Source organism: Ixodes scapularis, unplaced genomic scaffold, assembly GCF_016920785.2.
Source record: "Ixodes scapularis isolate PalLabHiFi unplaced genomic scaffold, ASM1692078v2 PGA_scaffold10__122_contigs__length_95168666, whole genome shotgun sequence".
In the NCBI taxonomy this organism is placed as follows: Eukaryota; Metazoa; Arthropoda; class Arachnida; order Ixodida; family Ixodidae; genus Ixodes; species Ixodes scapularis.
This window is the reverse complement of record NW_024609836.1, coordinates 39,109,579-39,123,348: the sequence shown is the minus strand read 5'-3', so window position 1 is coordinate 39,123,348 and position 13,770 is coordinate 39,109,579.

The following is a 13,770-nucleotide window of genomic DNA, read 5'->3' as shown; positions in this document are numbered from 1 at the left end:
TAGCACGTCTCAGATTTTTATTACATGACATTCAAGAACGTTAGATTTGCTTTGAGCAAGCCGGCTCAGGCGTTAAGCCCGATTCACACAACCGGCGTTTAGCCACCCCGTCGATTGGAAACGACTCGACTGCTCGCCGGTTCTTTTGCGCGAGCTTTCGCTCGGGCGCTGTGAACCCTATGAACTGTGGTGCTCAAAGCTAGCACAATTAGGCACGGCTAGCGTCCCGGTGGAAGCTGCAGAGAGCGGAAACCGAAGACACCGTCGCATAAGAGTGGCGAAGCCGCGATCCTGCGCTGATCGTTGTCCCGCCGCTCTCTCCGGCAATATCGACACTTCGCTGCTGGGTGTCTCGTATTTCGACGTTTTAGAGAAACTTGGCATTGGCAAGCGCGAGGAGTCTCTAATATCGTTTTCTCCGTCGCCTGCGTGGAGGAAACACGGTGGCGATAGAAACATATGCTCATGCAGTCAGTCAACTTGGACAATCCCCCTGTTCCCTCAATCCTATCGCATTCTTTGACTGCGTTTGTGACAACAACGTTTCCCCAGTGTGAAAGCTTTCAGTCACAACGGGCTACAAACTGGGTTGTGCATTGCATGTAGCCCTGAGGGAATTCTTCGCCGGAGACACCAGCACATTAGTTTCATTGGTAAGGTGACCGGCCACTAACGTGTTTGGCAAATGAAGCGATCACGGGTAAGTAGAAATGCAAACAATGTTGAATGAATATTAAGGTGGTTGTAGCCAGAGCCTGCCAGTTGAAATCAACCTTTAATAATATAGTCTGCGGTAACTTCTTTTTGCACTTAGGATTGCAATTTTAAACACAAAGCCACTCCACATAGCTGTCGAAAATCGTGTAAACAACAGCAGTCATCGTCCCCGGTTCGGATGAGCGAAGCCTTAGCTTGATGAAAAGAATGGCGGTCTATACTTCTTGGTTGTTTCAATCACAACCTCGCACAGCTGAACAGACAAACAAATCAAGGAAATATATCCCGCGCTGGCTTGCAAATCACAGCACACAAGCAGGGTACATAGCAGAGCAGAAAACACTGGCAATGAGCACACGGAGGCATGCAGCTTCCTTTCTTTTTCCCTCGGCGAATGATTGGTTTGCTGCAGCATTCCGTAAGCACGTCGACATTCAAAAGTTGAGCCTGATCTGTCTTGCAGTGCCTTGCGGAACGGCAAGTATCGCCCACCATTCCACAAGGCACTGCAGGACTCGCAAATGTGTGAACAGTGCTTTGCAATAAAGGCCATGATCGGGCAGCAGGTGCCCATCTAAAGACATTTAATATTGATTGGCATTGAACTAACCTTTGGGCTTCATCACGTAGCAAGCATGGGTGAGGTATAATTCAAGAACATTTAATGTTCGACGAGTTTAATACGTTGTGGTGCTTTCCCATCTGTTTCGGTGTCACGGAGTGGGGTTCAAATTAATAAAAATAATTCAATGATCCACTCTGAGAATAAACGAGAAATTACGGGAAAAGAACAAGAGAGCTAAGTTCGACCATTGACTAGCGCTAGGTCCACGCCTGGTGTATAATCAGTAGAGAAAGATGATGACACAAGGAGGATGAGCAAACAAAAGATTAGATTTAATAAAGTGAAAAACTAAGCTGTACACGGCAATAGAGCACTCAACACAAACCACACTCCAGCTCAAAGCTATGGAGCCCTGCGAGCCAGAAACTAATACTAAAAAGACTCGACGCTCATAAAACCGGAATAAGCCAACAAAACAGTGACGAAAACCCGACACTAACAACGAGAGCAAACCGAGATGGAGCTCGAACGTTACCGCTACACACATGGGATAATCCCCCAAAACAGTCGCGACAGAAAGTAGCACTGTGTAAAAATCTTCCCAACATTCAACAATTCGTACTTCAGAGCCAGAGAATGCAGTAGACAAGTCCTAGAAAACCAGGCTTAGCTTTCCGGTAGGTGCCGAGTCCAGAGCAGTCCGTAGTCTGGAGTTGTCGGCCGAAGAACGGCGTCTCGAAGTCCAGCGGTCCAATTAGAGGCTTGATGAGGTCGACACCGCGCACCACACAGCCACACACGCTTCAGCACAACAAACTCAAACACTTGTCCGACAGGCAGGGCAGAAGCCAAAAATTACACGTTCCAAGACTCATCTGCAGGGAGTAACCACGTTGAGTAGCGACCCGGCCAGCTCTGGGGTTGGACTACCTTCTTTGTTCCCGAACCCCCTTTTATAGGCTCGTCTACCGACCAACCTCCCGTTTCCCCGCCTTTCGGGTCAGTCAACTTTCAAGAAAAACAAAGCTACACAGCAACGACCCAAATGGCAAAACCTATTACATTTTTCAGACAACCAAACATATGTGCCCATCCATTCCCCCGTACGAGTCCAAAAACATCAGTTATCGCCGATACATAGAACACGACAGGCGGCAGACTGAGCAAAGCCGCCGCCTTCAAAAAGCGTGCTAGCCAGCGTAAACATCTTTGTATCCCGGCGGCGCCCCAGCATGTCAAATCGGCACCATACGCGAGCCAGCATACGCACCCCTCCGTCCGCGAGGTCAAAGCCACAAACTGTGACCTGGGATGATCTACGTCGCCCGTTAACAAAAACCCATTCCGCAAACGAGCAAATTCGTTGGGGACTTAGAAAGGAACTACGACGGGACGAACTGAGATTAAAAGTGGCACCACACTCCCCCTTTTTGACCGTACCAACACTTAAAGTGGTCCAAAAAAAATATCATAAAAGTATTTAAAAAAATGAAGAGAAGCCTGAATTTGTGACACCCGGTTTCTCCCTCCTGTGTTTTTTTTTGTGCTTTTTCTGTTACGAAGCGAGACATTATTCCAGCCGTAGGCACCAGATGTAATTCCCGTCTGCGATCATAAGATTATAGGATCCTAACTGCCGGCAGCTAAGTGTCAATTACATCCGGCTTGTGCATACAGTGCAACATCTTTTGCTATTCAGCCGATCATCACTTTACAGCCTGGGTATCTGTTCTTGTAAACGACAGTAGTGCTACATGTTAAACGGCTCTAAAGCGATAGAGCAAACTCACATCTCATTATCTTTTAGCTGAATAAACTGTTTGTTTGGTTATGCTTGTTATCCAATTTTTGTTTTAAATTTAATTTTCTCATATAAACACCTTACATTATAGAAAAAAAATCTTTTTATAGTACGGAGGTGTCCATATTAAGAAGACATGACTGTATCATCTTTGAAACTAGTTTGCCACAGCCAGTGTTATAATATGTATTGATTTTTTATGCAGTGCCTGCCTTTCCTCGCCCCTTGTGAGGACGACTGAGAAAGCGACTTTGCGCCACAACGACGGATGGCAAGTGTCCCAAGTGTCGTCACCTATAGTGGTCATGTGCTATGTGTTCGCAGCATTGTAAGCCGACCGTGGAGCACTTTCAAAAGGGAACTTTCGCCATGTGCACAGTATGGCCGTGTACAATACGGGGCACGTACAGTCAGAAGAATTATGAGAGGGAACATGCGGGCGCGTGTCACTTGGTACAGGCAGAGCAGCCTAGCAAGTGTCATGCTTGTGCACTGAGGGGCCCTGGTTTGAAGAGCCGAGGCAGAAGTTTCAGCGGCGGTGTCACCGCCCTGGCGGCTTGTCGCCGAAGCAGAAACGGGGTTAGCTAGCTTTGCTCATGGCTGGCTTTGTGTAGTGTGTGTAGACCGGGAACGTAGGCTTATGAACTTCGGCAACAAGAATACTACATGGCTTTGGTGTTTTGGTACGAGCAACAAACGTGACACTATCTGCTACGACTAGCTACGACCACCCACCACAGCGGTAAAGGCATCCAAGAAGCAGAACCTGTGTATTACGCCGTTGCCGTAACCCAACAGTGCTCATTTGTCATGGAGGGCTTTCCGCCCAGAGACTTTGCTCGTCACTGAGTGTTATTTCCCGTGTTTCTCTTTGTGTGCGCAGTGGCTGGACGGGCCTCATACAGCAGTTCTTCAGTCTCAAAGGTGACTAAAAGTTGAGGGTGGATGGACTTGCAGCAATCCCCTCGGTTGGTGCGTGTGACAGAACCTTTGTACGGCATCATCGGGAGGATGCTGTTGTGAGTTAGCAAGTTGTCCAATTGTATGTTCATTATGCTAATATTTGAAAAAGCTTGTTTAAAAGGATGCTGGACCAAAATTTGGATTTCATAAAATAAGGCCGCGGAAGCTTTGAATGGGAGCTCTACAAACTCCGAAACATCACTCATACATTAATATCTCAAACGGATGGCCGTATTCTTGGAAAGGAAAGGGCACAATCAAACAAGAAATGTGACATCATACTTCTCCTTGTACACTTTAGAATGAGGGGAAGCGGCCTCGCTTCTCTCATTCCCGCTTCGGTTCACCTGCTTAAGGGGATGAAGCCTAGAGGAGAGGGAATGAGAATCGCGACATCACATGTCTCGTCGGCCTTGTTGAATCCCACATGTTTCCAAAAATACGGCCATCCGTTAGAAATAATGCTCTATGTGTGATGTTTTGGGGGTTTTGCAGCGTCCCGCCTACCGCCCCAGTGTTGTTTTGCAAGCTTCGAATTTCGGTTAAGCATACCTTTTAATATGAATAATTGTGTCATCAGAATGTTAGAACATGTCAGTTCTACACAGCTACTCTCAAACATTTTCGAGTGGTCTCGCCTGCCAGATTTAAAGGGGGGGGGGGGGCAACATGTACATGTTTTTATGTCTACAGCACAAATAGTTCCTATCATGCACTCTAAATAGCTGTCAATCGACAGACTGGGTAAAAGAGTGAGCACAAACAAGTCCAACTACCAACAATGCTGTCCATGGCGAATCTTGGACACCATGTCTTACGTTATGTGGCCTCAGCGGTCTTTCTATAGTTCTTTTCATTGTTGCCGGTAGAGCAGCTACCGATAGGGGGGGTTGCGAGGACGTCAACTTTGAAATGCAGTTTCTTCACATAATGTTTGCACTTTGGGAAGTTTCTACACATATACCTTGAAGTCGCTATTGTACGGATGAAACAACTTCGTAAGAGTGTCTATGAAAACTTGGGCAGGGTTCTCTTTAACGTGCCTGACTTACAACAAGGCTGTCCAACTTGAGAAATTTCACTGGTGGGAAGCTTATTTTCATATAAGAATGGTGTACTTCTTCACAGCGCTGTATGTATCCAACAGAAACTCCAGATGTGTTCAATAAAAGTAGCATTTGCTAATATTGTGTTTTCTGTGTATCTGATGCACTAGGTTGTATTTGTTTTGAACGCTTGCTACGTTTAGGCTATAAAAAATAGTCTAAATTTTATGCCGACAAGCTTATTGAAAAAGAAGTGTTCGGTCTGAATAAAAGATTCCAGAAATTACTCTAAAATAAATTGCTAGTTGGGGTAGCAAAAATGGTGTTTTACAGTCGACTCTTATTATTTCAAACTCCAGGGCCCGTTTGCTCGAAGCACTAACCGCGGCTGAAGTTAGCCGCAGTACCTAGGAGAGGGATTTTCAAATCACGTGACTGGCTCGGTAGGGATGCGGGGAAGCGTGGCGGTGCCCCGGTGAGTGAGCGCCGCACGCTTTGGAACTAATATGTCGTTGTAGCTGCAATACCGGGCGCGTTAGTCAGCAACGAATGGTGCAGGAGGCTTTCGCTTTGCCTTACCTCACTTCATCACAAAGCATGAGCAAGGCTCTTGCCGCATTTTTTAGATAGTCTTTCGACTCTGGCCATTCCTAAGCCTAAATGAATGTGGTAATTGTCGGCTTAGCAACATCTTTGGAAAGCGGATTGTCTTGACTCTATCGGTCGGGTATTGATTGCACACAAAAGCAAACAGCATCCCTATAGACCTTTTTCTAAATTACCCAAGCATCGAGAAGAACGCTGGAAGTATAATTCTGCGGTCTGCGCGCACTGGCCTTCCTCTTATAAAAGATTCGAAGTAAATAATCATAATAAATATTTGACCAACGCACGTGCAAGACAAAATTTGTTTTAGACTTTTTGCTTTAGAACAGTTACTACTTCAGACGCCAGCACGTGCAACGCGTGTAACTACACTTGTAGCATGCACCTCGGTGCTTGGGAAATTTAGAGAAAGGTCTAATATGGTCTATTGGGACGCTGTCTGCTTTTGTGTGCTATTAATACCCGGCCGATTGAGTCAAGGCAATCCACTTTCCAAAGACATTGCCATGCTAACATTTATCGCATTCATTTAGGCTTAGGAATGGCCAGAATCGAAAGACTATCTAAAAAATGCGGCGAGGTCATATGCTCATGCTTTGCGATTTAAATGAGGTAAGGCAAAGCGAAAGCCTCTGGCACCATTCATTGCTGACTAACGCGCCCAATATTGCAGCTACAACGGCATATTAGTTTCAAAGCGAGCGGCGCTCACTCACCGGGGCACCGCCATGTTTCCCTGCATTCCTGCCGAGCCAGTCACATGATTTCAAAATCCCTCTCCTAGGTACTGCGGTTAACTTTAGCCGTGGTTAGCGCTTGAGCAAACAGGCCCTGGAAGCCACGCACTTTAGTTTGAAATATCAGAAGATTGAATTATCAAAATTCATCTAAATATTGTCACAAATAAAAACATACTTCTTTATTAAACTTAAAATCAGTGTGTAATGCGCCGAACTTGTGCTGAGAAACATAAATTAACAAAGACTTTTGATGGTGTCGAAAGGACAACTGCCTCACGCAGCCAAGCGAAGGTACTTTTGTAAGCGCGTGGGTATCTAGAAGTTTCTGAGCTCGAACAAAAAAAATTTAGAGTCGTCTCATCATTCCAGTCACGCAAACAATAGAAAGAAGGACATGCGCTGGCGGGGTCAGCGGCATGTGAGTCGATCACGCTGCTGACTCGGCTATTTGCACGTGGCATTACTCCCCTCTTGTGAAAGACTCATCGTCTTTATGCAGCACAAAATTAAATTAACAGCTTAAACAAGACTAGGTCAAAATACAGTCTCGTAAATAGCAGATTTTCACAGTCCTACCGAGCATACCTAGTTCAGTTGAGTCGGAAGACGTGAATCGCCTACGGGTCGCAGATGGCAGCGTGACAATGTTGATGTGCCATTGGCCAACGACTTACAACTTGGGTCTCATGTAGCGAATAACCTTGAGGTTATTCGCTACATGCTCAAAGTTTTGTTTGGGGCACGGCCAACAAAACCGAAACTAGCCGCTCGAGGCCCTGTCAGCACTAGAAATCAGCCGCTATGTGAACGTGACGTCAGGATCGTTCTTGTTCAACGAGTATGCAGGTTGATCAGCAGCTACTTCTGTTGCGCTAGCCGTCTAAAGGTAGGAGGTAAGCTGATTTTATTTTAATTCTGTATATGTGGTAGTTATCCAGCACATGTAGGAAGAGTTAGTGCGTATACCCAAACGCTAGTGACTGGAAAACCCGTAAACTCGTACAGTGCCGTACTCGGCGGCCGCTGCCGCCGTGCGTGTGCCATGCCGTACTTGTCGCTAGTATACCCAAAAGGTAGCGACTGGAAAACGAGTGAACTCGTTCAGTACCGTACTCAGCGGCTGTCGCCGTGTGTGCAGTCTTCCGTACTCTGTCGCTAGGCCTAAATTGTCATCGGGGCTCCGTGGATGGAGCGGCGTTGCTCTACGACGCGCTGCCAGTGAAGTACAGTACTGGGTGCCCTCTCGCTTTCGCGCTGCGGGTCAGTAACAGACACGAAGCTTTGAGGCTTTCCGGCACGGGCTGCTGCGTTAGGGCTGTACATGTCTGTTTTTGCATTCTTTTTTCCTTGGGCGCGTAAAAGCCAAAGTCCACTCGTCGAACAGCGTTTACCCACACCTTCTTCAATTTCTGGTACGTTGGAAACTTGTGAAAAAGCACCTCCAGGTTGTGCAGCGGGTTGTTTGAGCAGCCCACAGCACTACAAGTTCTACTCGGCATCCTTCGAGGAACAGCTGGGCAGTCTTGGGCGCTACGAGTTGCTCGCTAAAACCAGTCTTTGAGTCCTCTCAAGCAAATAAACAAAAGGCTATACCGAAGCTACACGGGCTACAGATAAAAGCAATGGCTAAACATGACAATCACAAGTCCAAGTAGCGGTGGTAGCGGCTCAAAGAAGCGCACTCCGCGTAACGCTTGGAGGAAAAAAAGAACGATACTGACGTCACGGCCCAATGTTGCTTTAGTGATCGGCAACCCGCTAGCCGACCGCTAAGGTGCAGCGGCTCGCGGCGGGTCACATTTTTATTATCGGCATTAGTTGAGAATGCGGCATCCCACGGACGTAATATTTTGGCTGGGGTCGTATTTTGTGTCACTACAGCGATACCAGTAATTTCTTTAATTTCGAGTTTTGGCCGGAGTTGCCCTTTAAAGTCATCGTCCGGATTGCCCTTGGATAACTGTCAAAGCCGTAGTCGGGATCGTCTTCCATGAAATTGTTTGAGTCTTCGCCTGGGTCATCATCAGTGTCGTCATCAGTCTCGTCACCACTGTTGAAGACTGTTTGTCATCGAGGCCGTTGTCAGGTTGGTTGTTGACATTGTAGCCGGGTTTGGTCTTTGGAGTTGTCGTCCGTTTCATCATCAGCGTAGAAGTCGTCATGATGTTTTCGTCTAAGTGTGGTAGCCAGGGGCTTTGTCAAGTTCATTGTCCGGGTCGCTTCCGAGGCCATAGTTGAGGTCGTCGTTGGTGTCAGAGTTGGAGTCGTCCTCGGATGATTTCAAGGACGTCGCCTTCACGATCGTCGTCTTCAGAGTTATCGTGTTCACAGATGGTACGCTTTATGGGCATAGACTGCGTTACCCTGCACATCCACCAATATGTCATGAACAAAAACAAACTTGATTAATAAAACTTCAGATCAATGTTAAATGCAGCGAACTTGTGCCGAGAAACAAAGTAACAAAGACCGCACATACTTTGACAGCGACAAAAGGACGACTGACTCGAGCAGCCATGCAAGGCTCTTTTTGTAAGCCCGTAGGTATCTAGAAGGTTCCGAGCTCGAACAAACAAGATTCTCGAGTCATCTCAAACATTCTAGGCGTGCAAACAAACAAAAGATTCCCCATTCCACCCAACTCCATTGCAGAGAATTGGAATTTTCTAATACTAATTCCATTCCTTTGAACTCCTGGAAAGGAAAAACTGGGCCCATTCCCACTCCTGGAATGGCTGAACTGCTGCATTCCATTCCTCTCAATCCCTCCCAATTGTGAAAATGGCACTTGACAGCTAGTACTAAGTTACCGGAAAATAACGTCGGCGTAAAGCTGGCATTGTGAAATGCGTAGACAACTGCAAAATTCAAAACCTTACCCGCAATCATTGATTTTACTAAGTTGAGCTTTGGTTGCACATAGCACTAGTGGCAATTGGTATGGGGGCACTGCAGATATTGATCGCACCACCAGGTGTAAAAGCCTCGTAACAGAGAGGAAAACTAAGTCGCCCATCTTTTCCACAAAAGAACCGTATATGTCCTCCACTTTTACGAGATACATAATAAGTGAGGAGTCACGTGTATTAACGAAGTGCGGGCGGTGTGACATTGTCCCTGCCTGGTGGCCTGCAACTGGTGCTGTAATCACACATGGTCCCAACAGCCTTATGGTTGCATCTCGCAGCACCAGGAACGACACTTTGGCTGTGTTCCAAATCTTACCCAAATAGATCCGAGTTACTCCGGTGGGTCGTGTCACGTGACAACACAGATTGAAAAGTGCTGGGCACGGGTAGTTTTTGGAACGCTGAGGTGCAAAACCCTTACCCTGGATTAAGATCGAGTAAATTGCCCTTGTCAGCCTACAACTCTACAGTTTGGGTTGCTTCACTGGGGTTGCCACTTTCATCCTCGAAAGAACATAAGCAGTCAGATAACCAAACCTTCAGTTACCTAAGTGCAATAATGCCGTTTCGAAAGCCCCTTTGACGGCATCTAAGCAGCTCGCATTAGAACAAAGCCTATTCCATTCCTACTCTATTCTGGGCAAAATGTAACTACTAATTTCATTCCCATTCCATTCCAGTGCTGCCACCATTTTATTTGCATTCGATTCCAGGGTTGTGGAAGTGCGGAATCGTTCCAACTCTGGAGTGGCAACTCCTCAACACTGGTGATAGTCACCAAGGCACCCAGTTCAGTGTGAATGCTGTCCTCACAGCCCATCCAAAGCTGTTATTACTGTAACAAACTCCAGTACGACGAAGTAGTTGAATTCGGAAGCCTGTTGTGCAGATTTGTACCTTGCATTGTTTCCGGTATTTTTTATTTCTTTTGTATTTTATAATGGACAACAACCGTTGTAATCTCGGTATTGTTGCCAAACCTGAAGGTTTTATCATCGGTGCACTTTTAAATAAATACATATATGCCACAGCCGCAGCTCAGCGATGAGCACTTACACTGCGACTTAGGTGTTTCGTAAGTATTCATTTTGATTGCGCGATAATGATGTTTGTCTTCTGTTAGAATTAAAAAAACCAAAACAATATTCAACATGATGGATAATTTTGGACACCCGCAGCATGTGTGATCTGAGCATTTGTTCTTTTCATCTGAAGTGTGTCTCTTGCTTACTACCTATAGAGTGTACGATGTTGTGGACGGAAAAGATGCTGCGACCGACTCCGAGCAATAAAAACATTCTGTTTATTCTCATGTCGTTGAGCTCGTGGTGACGAGTATGAGTAGCACTGTCATCTTTGGCGATGCCAAGGCTGAACCGATAGACTGCCGCAGAGCTATCGCCCTCAGCTCTGCACTGTGAGGAATGGCACGATTTTGTTGAAGTGATTGCGGCTCCAGAGAGGTGTCGTTGCTGTTGACATGTACCGCAAGCAGGATGACATACTAGAGAGCAGGAAAGCGAGCGTTTGGAAGCCGTGCATGGTAGTTGACGCCGAGGTCAGGAAATGAGGCAGCAGGCGGGGGAAATCGACCCTGTCGTGCTTTCAGTCCGGCTCGATCAGTTTGGAGTGTACAGCCTCGGACTGAAAGGGGGATGCCGGCCGACTGCGGGGCCAATGCAACATCCCCTAAGATGAGGAACCGAACTGAGAGCGAATGCCTGACATGGCAACGATGAGGAGACCCTGGTCGGCTAGCAACATGCCTTGTGAACAGTGTGAAGATGTCGATGAATATTCACTTGCCAAGCCGGTGGGGCAAGCAAGGTGGTCGCAGCCCATTGCTGGGAGATGCCGGTGCTAGATGCGACAGAGCAGAGGTGGTTGCGGAGGCGCTGCAGATGTGGAGGCTGAGAAAGTTGAATATGTGCCTACTGCATTTTCGTCCGAAAAGGCAGAGCCATTGCCGTGCCCTTGGCCACGAAGAACATTCCCCTGGATAGCAGGTGCTCGGAGTCAATCATCATGTCCAGGTCACCAATCTGTAGCACTTTCGATCTTGACGTAAGAGACGGTGCAACAGACTCTGAGTTTAACTGTGAAAACATTCTCTTTATTCTCGTACCGTCAAGCTCGTTCCGACGAGTAGCTTGCTTTTATACACTGCAGTCATTAGCATTATAGTTGATCTAAGTATTTTGCAACACTATTAATACGGCAGATTGGGCGAGTTGGTACGGCATAATTACGAACCAGCGCACAGGTAGACCAGTTACTCAAAATCCAAATACACAAAAATATGCACTCGCACAGCGCTGATGTGAGTTTTTTGTGTTTGGATTTTTGGTAACTGTCTACCTGTGCGCTGGTTCGTAATATTGCAACACTGCCGTCTTTAGGCGGTGTGGAGGCTGAACCGATGGACCGCCAGAGGCCCATATCTGTATCTGTTTCATATACTGAATGCCTTTTTGCACGGCTCTGTGTTTACTTTTGTCTTCCAGATTTTTACTGCTCACTTGTTTTTTTAATTTTATTTAGAGGATACTACTGGCCATTGAAGGCCCAAGTAGGAGTGGGGTACAACATATGCATTCACACACCTACAACAACAAACAAATAACACGACATTAAGAGGTTTACAACAACTAACCAGCAAATATACAGGATATATATATTTAAAAGGGGGGGGGGGGGGCGGCACAGCATGCATCAAGCAGCATGTAATTCAATCATTTGTAATAATAGATGTGAAATTTAAAACTCATATCTAAGATTGAACATTATCAAACAAATGTGAATTTAATTAAGCTATAAATTTTATATAGACTGTTACTTTTTATACAATTTTGTCTAGATTTGTCAGGATACAATCTGCAAGTATGCATAAAGTAACTGGAAAGTTGAAAGAAGCAAATTAGAGATTGCAAAACCTACTTCTCAATAGATATTTTTTTCCCAAAGTATTTACGTGATAGTGCAGCTGAAATAAGGCTCCTTTTTCAATTTTTTTATTTGAAACACCTTAAAAATACATTGTTTTCTAATATTTTTTTTTATTATTATGCTTGGAAAATTAAGTTACCGATTGTGTTCAGTTTATTCTAAACTAATTATATGAAATTCCAGAGTGCTTTTGTGCATAACAGTGGCTAGATAAGGTTTTTATAATTTCTGATAAAACAAACTGACTAGTTTCTCTTTAGTGACCGTTTCGCCAAGGTGACAGCAGAACAAGTAACGGATCCCGACGTCAAACTACAGGAATTTGAGATATATGTTTTCTTAGCGAATGCACGCCACTGTTGTGACATATTTGAATATCCTTATCGCTTGCTTGGGCTCAGCGGGTAATGCAGGTCGGCACTAGCGTGAGTATAAAGGCTGAACTGCATAAAGCGATTTAGCGAGCGACGGCGACAGCGACGAGTCAGCGACGTATTACGAAGATTTCTTACTATCGCTCGTCGCGTCACTCGGTTTTTGGATTTCTAGAAAACATCGTTCCGCTTTCATGCGGCTTGCGTCGTCGCGCGAGTGACCGATCGTCAGCGAAGCGGGTCGCCGTCGCTGTTCTCGTCGCTCGCAAAATCGTTTACATTCGGTTTATACTTCACGCCGTCAATAATATCGACTCGAGCGCGCATAATTTCATTTCCACGGGAGCGCGTGTAAATCAAACCCTAAACCAAGACGGGGGCTGCAGCCAGCAGCTTTGAGAGCGTCATACAACGGATTATAGTTTGACAGAAGCAAGCACACACTTCGCTAGCGCATTCCAGCCTTGAGCGCTCGAACTTCCGAAAACGAAACCAGATTTTGCTACATTTTGGCTAGCTCGAAACATTTTTTTTTTTAATATAGGGTGTCTTTTAGCTATAATCTAGACTAAGAGAAATCTGTACCTTCCCAAATTATATTTATGTCGCCGTACTATATAAGTAGTAATTGTGTAATATCGTTACGTTCATGTAAAATACAGGGGGGGTCACCGGACCTTCGTTTGAAACAAAAAGTCTGCTATATATACCGAGTGGGTTTCTCTCGTAATCGAGTAGGAGTGTCGGGTTGTCAGTGTCTCTGTTCGTTGTTTGTGTATGTAGATGCTTGTATGTTGATTTGTGGTATGTACTGTGATGTATATGTTGGTATGCTGCCGTCCGTGTTCGAGCGTGTCACTTCCTCAAATGCCAAAATGTCCTTCATTTTTGTAGTTTTCCGCATACTCACTAGGTGGCGCAAGCAGCCGCCCAATTTTATTTTAGCTTTGTTTGTACATAGTCCATTTATGTGTAAGGAACCACACCACATAGCTACAGTCTAGTAGAAAAGTAACCGCGTGTTTAAATGGCGCATAGCGCCGGCGTTCAGTTCGTCTTCGTTCGCTGGCCGTTTCGGTAGCCGATTCGTACCCGGAAAGCCG